This window comes from Oncorhynchus masou, chromosome 32 (genome assembly GCF_036934945.1).
Source record: "Oncorhynchus masou masou isolate Uvic2021 chromosome 32, UVic_Omas_1.1, whole genome shotgun sequence".
In the NCBI taxonomy this organism is placed as follows: domain Eukaryota; kingdom Metazoa; phylum Chordata; class Actinopteri; order Salmoniformes; family Salmonidae; genus Oncorhynchus; species Oncorhynchus masou.
This window is the reverse complement of record NC_088243.1, coordinates 82,216,369-82,227,239: the sequence shown is the minus strand read 5'-3', so window position 1 is coordinate 82,227,239 and position 10,871 is coordinate 82,216,369.

Genomic DNA, 10,871 nt, shown 5'->3' with positions numbered 1-10,871 from the left:
ATCAACTAGTTGTCTAAATTGCTCAAAGGTGCATCTCATGAAGAATCAATTGGCAAGCATATATAGACAGACCACAACACAGAGTTGCAATTTTCCAATAATGGATGGACCAGGAAACGAACAGGGTCAACAGCCAAGAGGAGGAAGAAGAGGAGCAAGGACGCGTGGTGGAAGCCAAAACAGAGGAAGAGGCAGAAGAAGACATAGGCGCATATCTGATGACATAAGGGCCACTATTGTAGACCATGTTGTCAATCATGGCCTTACAATGGCTGAGGCGGGTCGAAGGGTGCAACCGAATATTGGGAGATCAACCGTGTCCTCAATAGTTACAACGTTTTGAAGAGAGAACAGGTATGTCCACCAATGTACAGCGCACTGTTAATGTATATAAGCAGTATACTGTATACTTCCTACAATGCTTCATATTACAGTAGTCCACTTGTATTTCACAGCATACAGAAATATACTCTATACAGATACATACTGCACCTTACATGCACCCACCTGTATGATTTACAGTAAAATGTGTGTTCGCATAGTTTTTGTTTATGTGAAAGTGTGCGATGCATCACTGCATTTTCCCCCACATAGGACTGCAAGATTACCTCAAACCGGTGGCAGAGGACGCCTTTTCACACCTCAACAGGAGGAGGCTATTTGCACCATGGTCCGAGCAGACAATGCCATGAGACTCAGGGAGATACAAAGGACCATTATAGAAGACAACGATGTCTTTGAAAACATCCAGCATCTCAACCATCGACAGGGTGCTGCATAGAAACCAGATGAGTATGAAACAGCTATACCGTGTACCATTCCAAAGGAATGAGGACAGAGTTAAGGAGCTACGGTACCAGTATGTACAGGTAAAACATATATATATATGTAACTACTTTACAGCAACATTTTATAGTGATACATAGTACAGTAAGCATAAACTGCACACATTTCCATTGCTGTGGAAGGAACATGCAATATATGTACATTTTATGCCACTCTTCCTTACCAAAACAAATTAAACTGTGTGTTCTGGGATATAGTGTATAATGGAGTTGGAATCAAGTGAACCCTCTCACAGCGTTGTATACGTGGATGAGGCTGGCTTCAACCTGACCAAATGCAGAAGGCGGGGTCGGAATATCATCGGTCACACAGGTACTGTGGATTTGCCAGGCCAACGGGGAGGAAATATCACCATGTGTGCTGCTATTTCGGAGCATGGTGTCCTAAACCATATCCCCCTTATAGGGCCATACAACACCCAGCATCTACTCAACTTTTTAGAGACTCTCTACAGGGCTCTCATCCTTGATGATGAGAGGGGTCTGTTTCGAGAGGATTTGTCAAAGTATGTGGTTACTTGTGATAATGTGAGTTTCCATCGATCAAACATCATAAGGCAATGGTTTGTGACCCACTGACATGATCATTCGGGGGTTTTCGAGAACAATGCGATTCAGGAAACTAGGGGTTTTAATCTCTTGAGACACTTTATTTCCTTTTTGTTTTAAAATGCATGTATAGAATTAACAAAAGGGAAAGGGGTAATTTAAGTGGCTTCCCTGTGAACAGAAGTTATGTTTGTTTTGACTGTACTTTAAAAAAATTGTTCACCTGCTATAGTAACGTTAGACGGAAAGACAGAGGTAGAGTAAAATAGAGATTTTAGAGGACTTTCTGAGTTTAAAGAAACAGAGATGTAGACTAGTGAAGGTATCAAAGGAAAGTAAGTCAATTGGAAAGTAAAGTGTTTGGACTGATTAAGAATTGGCTGTTGTATTTTCAACATTTGGCGCATTATAGGTTAAAATAATAGATGTTTAATAAGTGTGAAGCAGAAAGGGAATATCCAGTATAGGTTGGTATTCAAAAATATAGTTATATTGTTAGGGTGGACTACATGTCAACATGTTCCGTTTCTAGTGAGGAGAGAATAATCATGGTTTGGTTTCTTGAAATATGTTATTAGTTAGTTTTTTTTATAGCGACAGGTAGCCTAGCGGTTAGAGCATTGGGCCAGTAACCAAAAGGTTGCTAGATCTAAAAATCTGTCGTTCTGCCCCTGAACAAGGCAGTTAACCCACTGTTCCTTGGCCGTCAATGTAAATAAGAATTTGTTCTTAAACTTCTTAAGGATCCGCCCCTTTATTTAAATTTTCGCCTAAAATGACATACCCAAATCTAACTGCCTGTAGCTCAGGACCTGAAGCAAGTATATGCATATTCTTGGTACCATTTGAAAGGAAACACTTTGGAGTTTGTGGAAATGTGAAAGGAAAGTAGTAGAATATAACACAATAGATCTGGTAAAAGATAATAAAATGAAAAAAAAACCCTTTCTTTTGTGTTTTGTTCATTCCATCATCTTTGAAATGCAAGAGAAAGGCCATTACGTATTATTCCAGCCCCGATGCCATTTATATTTCAGCCACTAGATGGCAGCAGTGTATGTGCAACATTTTAGACTGATCCAATGAACCATTGCACTTCTGGTCAAAATGTTGTATCAAGACTGCCCAAATGTGACTCATTTGTTTATTAGTAACTTTTCATGTTCAAAATTGTGCACTCTCCTCAAACAAAAGCATGTTATTATTTCACTGTAAAAGCTACTGTATATTGGACAGTGCAGTTAGATTACTAATAATTTACGCTTTCTGCCCATATCAGATATCAAATCAAATTAATTTAAATAGCCCTTCGTACATCAGCTGATATCTAGAAGTGCTGTACAGAAACCCAGCCTAAAACCCCAAACAGCAAACAATGCAGGTGTAGAAGCACAGTGGCTAGGAAAAACTCCTTAGATAGGCCAAAACCTAGGAAGAAACACTGTCCATTTGCAATATAAAACAATGTCAATATCTTATACTGCTATCAAGTCAGCCATCAGTCAATAAGATATCATACTGACACCAAACTTATACATACTGACACCAAACTCACTATGTCCAACTCTTCTAGAAACAAACATATTCACATATTCCAGAGCCTGCCCACAATTCATAGCTCCTTCTGTTAAAACCCTCCCAAAAATTCTAAACATAGTTACATTCGAGCTGCGGGTCCAGTTCTGACATTATGTGTAGGCCTAGCTGAGGCGACCCCGAATCCCAAGTTTTGGCTCGATAGGTCATTCGCAGCCCGAGCAGCGACCATAATTAGTGCTGAAAAGGCACTATCAGCCAGAAACATGTAGGGCCAGTCATTATGGGCCGAGGCAGTTTCAATGTACCTCGTCTTGTGATTCTGGGACTTTTTTAAATGTCGTCATTTTCGCAACGTTAAAAATTATTTGAATATATTGAAAATGGACGAGGCTATTTCTCAGCCTGAGAACCTTATAGAGCCACATAACTCAACGTGCACTACCGACTTAAGCTCTAGAACAGGTTTATAATGTTTCAGAGCTCTAGGTCTGACGGTTCTCTGATGTGTCGAACGCCGGTATCTATTGCAGGCTCTGTGTGTCTTTAAGCCACACACTGTGTCACTCCATCCTGGTTGTATGTGTGTGTGAGTTTTTCTTGGACATCTAATGGGAGAAATTACTGATTTACAGTTCATGAGGGTTGTCTAATCACACATATGCCATTTTGGAAAGATGTGACCTTTTTAACCCTTCGAAATAGCCCCTATGACCCCAATTTAAGGTGCTTCCGGTTGTCACAGGAGGCTGAAAGTAAACACTTATCCTCATTGGGGCAGGCATTTACAGAATCCTTACATTAAGAACTGTCTGATTTACAGAGGGTTGAATGCAGTGTTTTTCACTAACTGCAGGTTGTGAAATCAAAATTACTTTTAGGGTCAATATAACCACTTCCGGTTGCTGTAAGCTTAGAATCAACACAGGTAATCCTTGGAGTGTCCTGATGGGTTGTCATTGAAGACAATTTGATATGGCAATCATAAACCACATGGGCATCAGGTTGAATTTAGGGCAGCAGGCAATGTATTGCTATAGGGAGAGATGTCAATGAAACTGTTAAAAGAAAACACCGTTTTCACTGTTAACCTCTTGAAACTCTGGGGGCAGTATTTCATTTTTGGATGAAAAACGTTCCCGTTTTAAACAAGATATTTTGTCACAAAAAGATGCTCGACTATGCATATAATTGGTTGCTTTGGAAAGAAAACACTATGAAGTTTCCAGAACTGCAAAGATATTGACTGTGAGTGCCCCAGAACAGGAGCTACATGCAAAACCAAGATGAAACTGCAACCAGGAAATGAGCAGGATTTTTGAGGCTCTGTTTTTCATTGTCTCCTTATATGGCTGTGAATGCGACAGGAATGAGCCTGCCCTATCTATCGTTTCCCCAAGGTGTCTGCAGCATTGTGACGTATTTGTAGGCATATCATTGGAAGATTGACCATAAGAGACTACATTTGCCAGGTGTCCGCCCGGTGTCCTCCGTCGAAATTGGTGCATCATTTTCAGCTGCTGGTATTTTCCATGGGATTCTGAGACAAAAGCAGGCTTCCACGAATGGCATATCAATGAAGAGATATGTGAAAAGACACCTTGAGGATTGATTATAAACAACGTTTGCCATGTTTCGGTCGATATTATGGAGTTAATTTGGAAAAAGTTTAACGTTTCGGTGACTGAATTTTCGGTTCGTTTCGGTAGCCAAATGTGATGTACAAAACGGAGCGATTTCTCCTACACAAAGATTCTTTCAGGAAAAACTGAACATTTGTTGTGTAACTGAGAGTCTCCTCATTGAAAACATCCGAAGTTCTTCAAAGGTAAATGATTTTATTTATTTGGTTATCTGGTTTTTGTGAAAATGTTGCGTGCTAAATGCTATGCTAAATGCTAAGCTAGTTAGCAATACTCTTACACAAATGCTTGATTTGCTATGGTTCAAAAGCATATTTTGAAAATCTGAGATGACAGTGTTGTTAAGAAAAGGCTAAGCTTGAGAGCAGGCATATTAGTTTCATTTCATTTGCGATTTTCAGAAATCGTTAACGTTGCGGGTAGTATCAAGAAGTTTTAAGGGTTAATTCCACATGGTCAATGTTAGGCTTGTTCAGATTGGGAGGACCTTAAGAACATTCCTGAATTGTGCTTCTAGACTTAACGGTTCTGCCACTGTCACCCAAAAGCTCCTCAAATGTAAGTCAGGCTTCATTTTGGGCTTTATGCTAAGAATTTTCTGGATGTTGATATCTTACCCCAAGAGCGTAAGAGACAGCTGTTCTTCACATATGTGGCTCTTTGCCTCCAAACATCAACTGGAAATATATTAAATTCAGACTACACATTGACACACAGCACTACCTAGATGAAACTTGTAAGTCTTCCAAAAGGGGCAACAACAAAGAAAATTAATAAAAACCTGGTTTTCTAATATTTACCGGTTCATGAGGGATGCCTAATCACACATATGACATTTTGGAAAGATGTGACCTTATTAATCCTTCGAAACAGCCCCTATGACCCCAATTTAAAGCGCTTCCGTTTGTCACTGGAAGCGGTCAAGGTTAGGCTTGCGCAGATCGGGAGTACCTTAGGAACGTTCCTGTGGTTGAATTGTGTTTCAAGCCTCAACGGTTCTGTCTCTGTCACCCAAAAGCATCTCAAATTTAGGTCAGGCTTAATTTTGGGCCTACGTTTTTGCATACTCGCTGCGTTCAGACCGAGCCAGGTACGGTCAAGTGAGGCATGTCCTTTAACTCAGCACGGCCTAGAGACTACGGTGATGCCATTTGTTTCCCTTTCTGTGATGATTTAAGCCTGCCCGTTTCTAGAATTCAGCCCTATTTGATGGTGAAGTTTATGCTTCCTCTTTAGGATATGAAGGGGACCATTCATTCTTTTCACGTTGATATATGTAGAGGTACAACAGGTGACCCTGAACATGTAGCAAAAGGAATTTTGAAAATTACCTGCACAGAAGCAGAGTTAGAGCATAACCTGTAAACCCATGATATTCTTAGGAAGAAACTCGGATGTGTTAGACTACATGAACTGGAGGAGCACAGCTAGAATAACTCTGTGGCTTATCCACCACAACCTCCGCCTAATGAGAGCATCGAAAACAGCGTGTCTCTGTGTGACCCAGAGGCCGTAATATGTCCGCAGCATCATTAAATCACTACTAGTCAGGCTTTATTCCGGGCCTACTATTTGCACGTCTCACTGTGGTCAAGTAGCCTCGCACCTCGTTAAACTCGGCACAGCCTAGAGACTGAGATGCCATTTGCCAACATTTTCAGTGTTGATTTTAGCCTGTCCATTTGGTGATGGTTCATCACTGTTTAAACGTATTGGAAATTGACAAAAGTCAGCCATAAAATCAGCCATCCAGCCATGACACCAAACCCACTTTGACCAACTTGTTTAGAAGCTAACTATCACATATTTCAGAGCCGGTTCTTTGATGGTCTGAACGCAGGTAACTATTGCAGGCTCTGTGTGTCTGTAAGCCCCACACTGTGTCACTCCATATTGACTGTGTGTGTCAAAAGCACAGAAATCACATAGAAATCTAAAACCCACCTTAACAGTTTTGCCTTAACACGCCTCAACTGGATCTATAATTCTTTGGTGGATTTTTTTTTAAACCATCACGAAATGGACGTTGTACAATTTCTCGTAAAGTACGATAGATAGATAAATAGTCTGGTTCTATTTTTCCTTACGCCATAGGTTAACCTCTCTTGGGTAGGGGGCAGTATTTTGATGTCCGGATGAAAGGCGTGCCCAAAGTAAACTGCCTGTTACTCAGGCCCAGAAGCTAGGATATGCATATATTTGGTATATTTGGATAGAAAACACTCTACAGTTTCTAAATGTCTGTGAGTGTAACAGACTTGATATGACAAACCATTGCCCCAAAATAATTTCAGCCTACCACTATTTTCAATGGCCATCACTTTTATTATAAGGCCAAGTCCTCCCAGATTGCAGTTCCTAGGGCTTCCACTACATGTCAACAGTCTTTCGAAAGAGTTTCAGGATGGTTTTTGGAAAAATTGGCCAAAAATTGTAGTTTTTCTAGGTGGCTCCCATTTTGGCTGTAGTGTTTCCAAGCGCGTGGAAGAGAATGCATTCTTTGGTATTTTTCTCCGTCTTACATTTTATCATTTTTTACGCATTAGGGTACCTACGGTTTGATTATAAACCTTGTTTGACATGTTTGGAAAAGTTTATTAGAAACGTTTGGGATTCATTTTGTATGCATTTTGATGGAGGGAAACTGGGTGGATTATTGACTGAAGCGCACCAGTTAACTGAGTTTTTATGGATATAAAGAAGGACATTATCAAAAAAAAGGACCATTTGTGATGTAACAGGGACCTTTTCGAGTACCAACAGAAGAAGATCATCCAAGGTAAGACATTTTTTATATCGCTATTTCTGACTTTCGTGTCCCACCTGCCTGGTTGAAATATGTTTTTCATGTGTTTGTATGCAGGGCGCTGTCCTCAGATAATCGCATGGTTTGCTTTGGCTGTAAAACCTTTTTGAAATCTTACACAGCGGCTGAAGTTAAGCTTTATGATGTACTACACTTGTGATTTTATGAAAGTTAAATATTTATAATTCTGTAGTTTGAATTTCGCACTCTGCAATTTCACCGAATGTTGGCCAGGTGGAACGCTACCATCATATAGGTTTTAACATACTAAAACTTACTCAAATCAATCAGTCAGTTTTTTAAATCATTCAGTTTCCAAATCATAATTCAAAACCAAATGAATTATCCAACCAACATTTTGAATGACATTGCTCAGTGATTCACATTGGTCTATCACTCAAAATGAAAACCCTCAACTTAACACACATCCACACTGTCAGAATCTACTTTTATATTAACATACAATATATTCAACTTATAATTAACCCATTTAATTCTCTCTTCAGGGTTATAATTACAGAACAGTATCTCAATGCATTCTTAGCCTAAACTACTATACATTTAGTAGTGTGTAAACCTCCTCGATCAACCTGAAACACCAAATATGTCACGTTCTGACCTTTATTTCCTTTGTTTTGTCTTTATTTAGTATGGTCAGGGCGTGAGTTGGGTGGGAAGTCTATGTTTGTTTGTTCTATATTTTGGGTATTTCTATGTTTCGGCCTAGTATGGTTCTCAATCAGAGGCAGGTGTCATTAGTTGTCTTTGATTGAGAATCATACTTAGGCAGCCTGGGTTTCACTGTGTGTTTGTGGGTGATTGTTCCTGTCTCTGTGTCTGCACCAGATAGGACGGTTTGGGGTTTTCACATTTCTTGTTTTTGTAAGTTTGTTCATGTTAAGTGATTTATTAAAACATGAATCAAAGTAACCACTCTGCGCTTTGGTCCGCCTCTCCGTCAATGGAAGAAATCCCTTACAAAATAACAATTTCAGACAAGTCTGAATCCATTACGGACACAGTTGACCAACCCTCTCCCTTTCCAGGCACTTAAACGTCTGGCATTTCTTCATTTTTCTTCTTCAGATTGTTTCACAGTTCAAAGTGGATGGCCCATGACAATATGTCCCAATTTCAATGTCTCACCTGAGCACCACCACAACTCCTATTATGTCTTGTCCATTTGCCAACCAGTATCCATGCTCACTCCATGTGGACTTCTGTTGCACTCCTGAGAGAAAAGGCACGAGAGAAAAGGCAGTCAATAGCGTCAACTGAATGCTGTACACCCGTTGCTGACTTGGACTCAGGTCTCTTGATAGACAATGTGCAGGACAGGGCCGTAGTGAACGCCATTAGAGGGGGTGTACCGGTTAGAGGGGGTTTTGAGGTCCACACCATTAGGGTGTCAAATGATCCCTTCCATGCGTCGAGATGCCATCTCCACCATAACCTTGAGAAAGGACAGATCAGAACAACAATTCAGTTCAGTGCATCTTTGATTCAGGAAATACAGAGCTAATTTAACGTCTTCACGCCAAAGTACATTAACTTCTTATGGGCATGGAAAGGTGTTATTCATATACTGATTTTACATGCCTATTAGGAGTAATACTAACATTTGAGTCTCTCATGCAAAGTTAATGTACTGACTAATGTAATACACAAGCCCACAAGATAGGAGATCTCTAACTCATAGATCAGATAAGTGGAGAATGAACATTCTTTAGATCAAGATTTGTATGACACCTGAAAGCACATTTCTCCTATTCTGCCCCAGGCCCTAGCCTATCAAAGAGGCTTATCCAACAACCTGTCCGTTTGTTCAGCTCCACACATACTTGTAGATACACACACACACACGCACGCACACACACACACACACACACACACACACACACACACACACACACACACACACACACACACACACACACACACACACACACACACACACACACACAAACACACACGAGCACACCACACACACACACACACACACACACACACACACACACACACACACACACACACACACACACACACACACACACACACACAAACACACACGAGCACACCACACACACACACACACACACACACACACACACACAAGCACACCACACACACCTGGAGCCAGGTAATAATACGAACATACAGTGTATGATTTCCAAGAGATTTGAAGTCAACAGGGAGAGTGGAGAGGTACAGACCTGATTCTTCTGATTTGTTTAATAGACTCTTTATCTAACCGTTCTATTCTCAATAGAGTTTTGTCAAACTAGAATGTTGGAAAAGATGGAACATGGGTTTGTCTCGGGAGAATGTCCTGTTATATGCATTGAATGTAATCAATTGAAATAAATTATAAGAAATACAAATACGCATATGTTGGTCATAGATACCTTTAAAAAAAAGTAGGGGGGTGGATCAGAAAACCAGTCAGTATCTGGTGTGACCATCATTTGTCCCATGCAAAACGTCTCCTTCATCTCCTTCACATAGAGTTGATTAGGCTGTTGATTGTGGTCTGTGGAATGTTGTCCCACTAACCCTAACCCTCTTTAATGGCTGCGCGAAATGTTGCTGGATAATGGCGGGAACTGGAACACGCTGTCGTACATGTCAAACCAGACCTTACCAAACGTGCTCAGTGGGTGACAATTTTGTTTCTGGTGTCCTTTGACAGCTCTTTGGTCTTGGCCATAGTGAAGTTTGGAGTGTGACTGTTTGAGGTTGTGGACAGGTATCTTTTATACTGATAACAAGTTCAAACAGGTGCCATTAATACAGGTAACGAGTGGAGGACAGAGGAGCCTCTTAAAGAAGAAGTTACAGGTCTGTGAGAGCCAGAAATCTTGCTTGTTTGTAGGTGACCAAATACTTATTTTCCACCATAATTTGCAAATAAATTCATTAAAAATCCTACAATGTGATTTTCTGGATTTTTTTTCTCATTTTGTCTGTCATAGTTGAAGTGTACCTATGATGAAAATTACAGAACTCTCTCATCTTTTTAAGTGGGAGAACTTGCACAATTGGTGGCCAAATACTTTTTTCTCCCACTGTATATGCTGTCTGCCAACGGCCGGATACAATTGAAACCGGGATTAACCCATAAAGTGCACACTTCTCTAGCGTGACAGTGGCCATCGAAGGTGAGCTGAAGTCAGGTCAAGACCCTGGTGAGGATGACGAGCATGCAGATGAGCTTCCCTGAAATGGTTTCTGACAGTTTGTGCAGAAATTAGTCATCAGTTGTCTGGGTGGCTGGTCTCAGACAATCCTGCAGGTGAAAAAGCCAGATGTGGGGGTCCTGGGTTGTCATGGTTACACATGGTCTGCAGTTGTGAGGCCAGTTGAATGTACTGCCAAATTCTCTAAAACAACGTTTAATTTTTCTGGAATCAACTCCGGTGGACATTACTGCAGTCAGCATGCCAATTGCGTGCTCCCTCAAAACTTGAGACATCATTGGCATTGTGTTGTCTG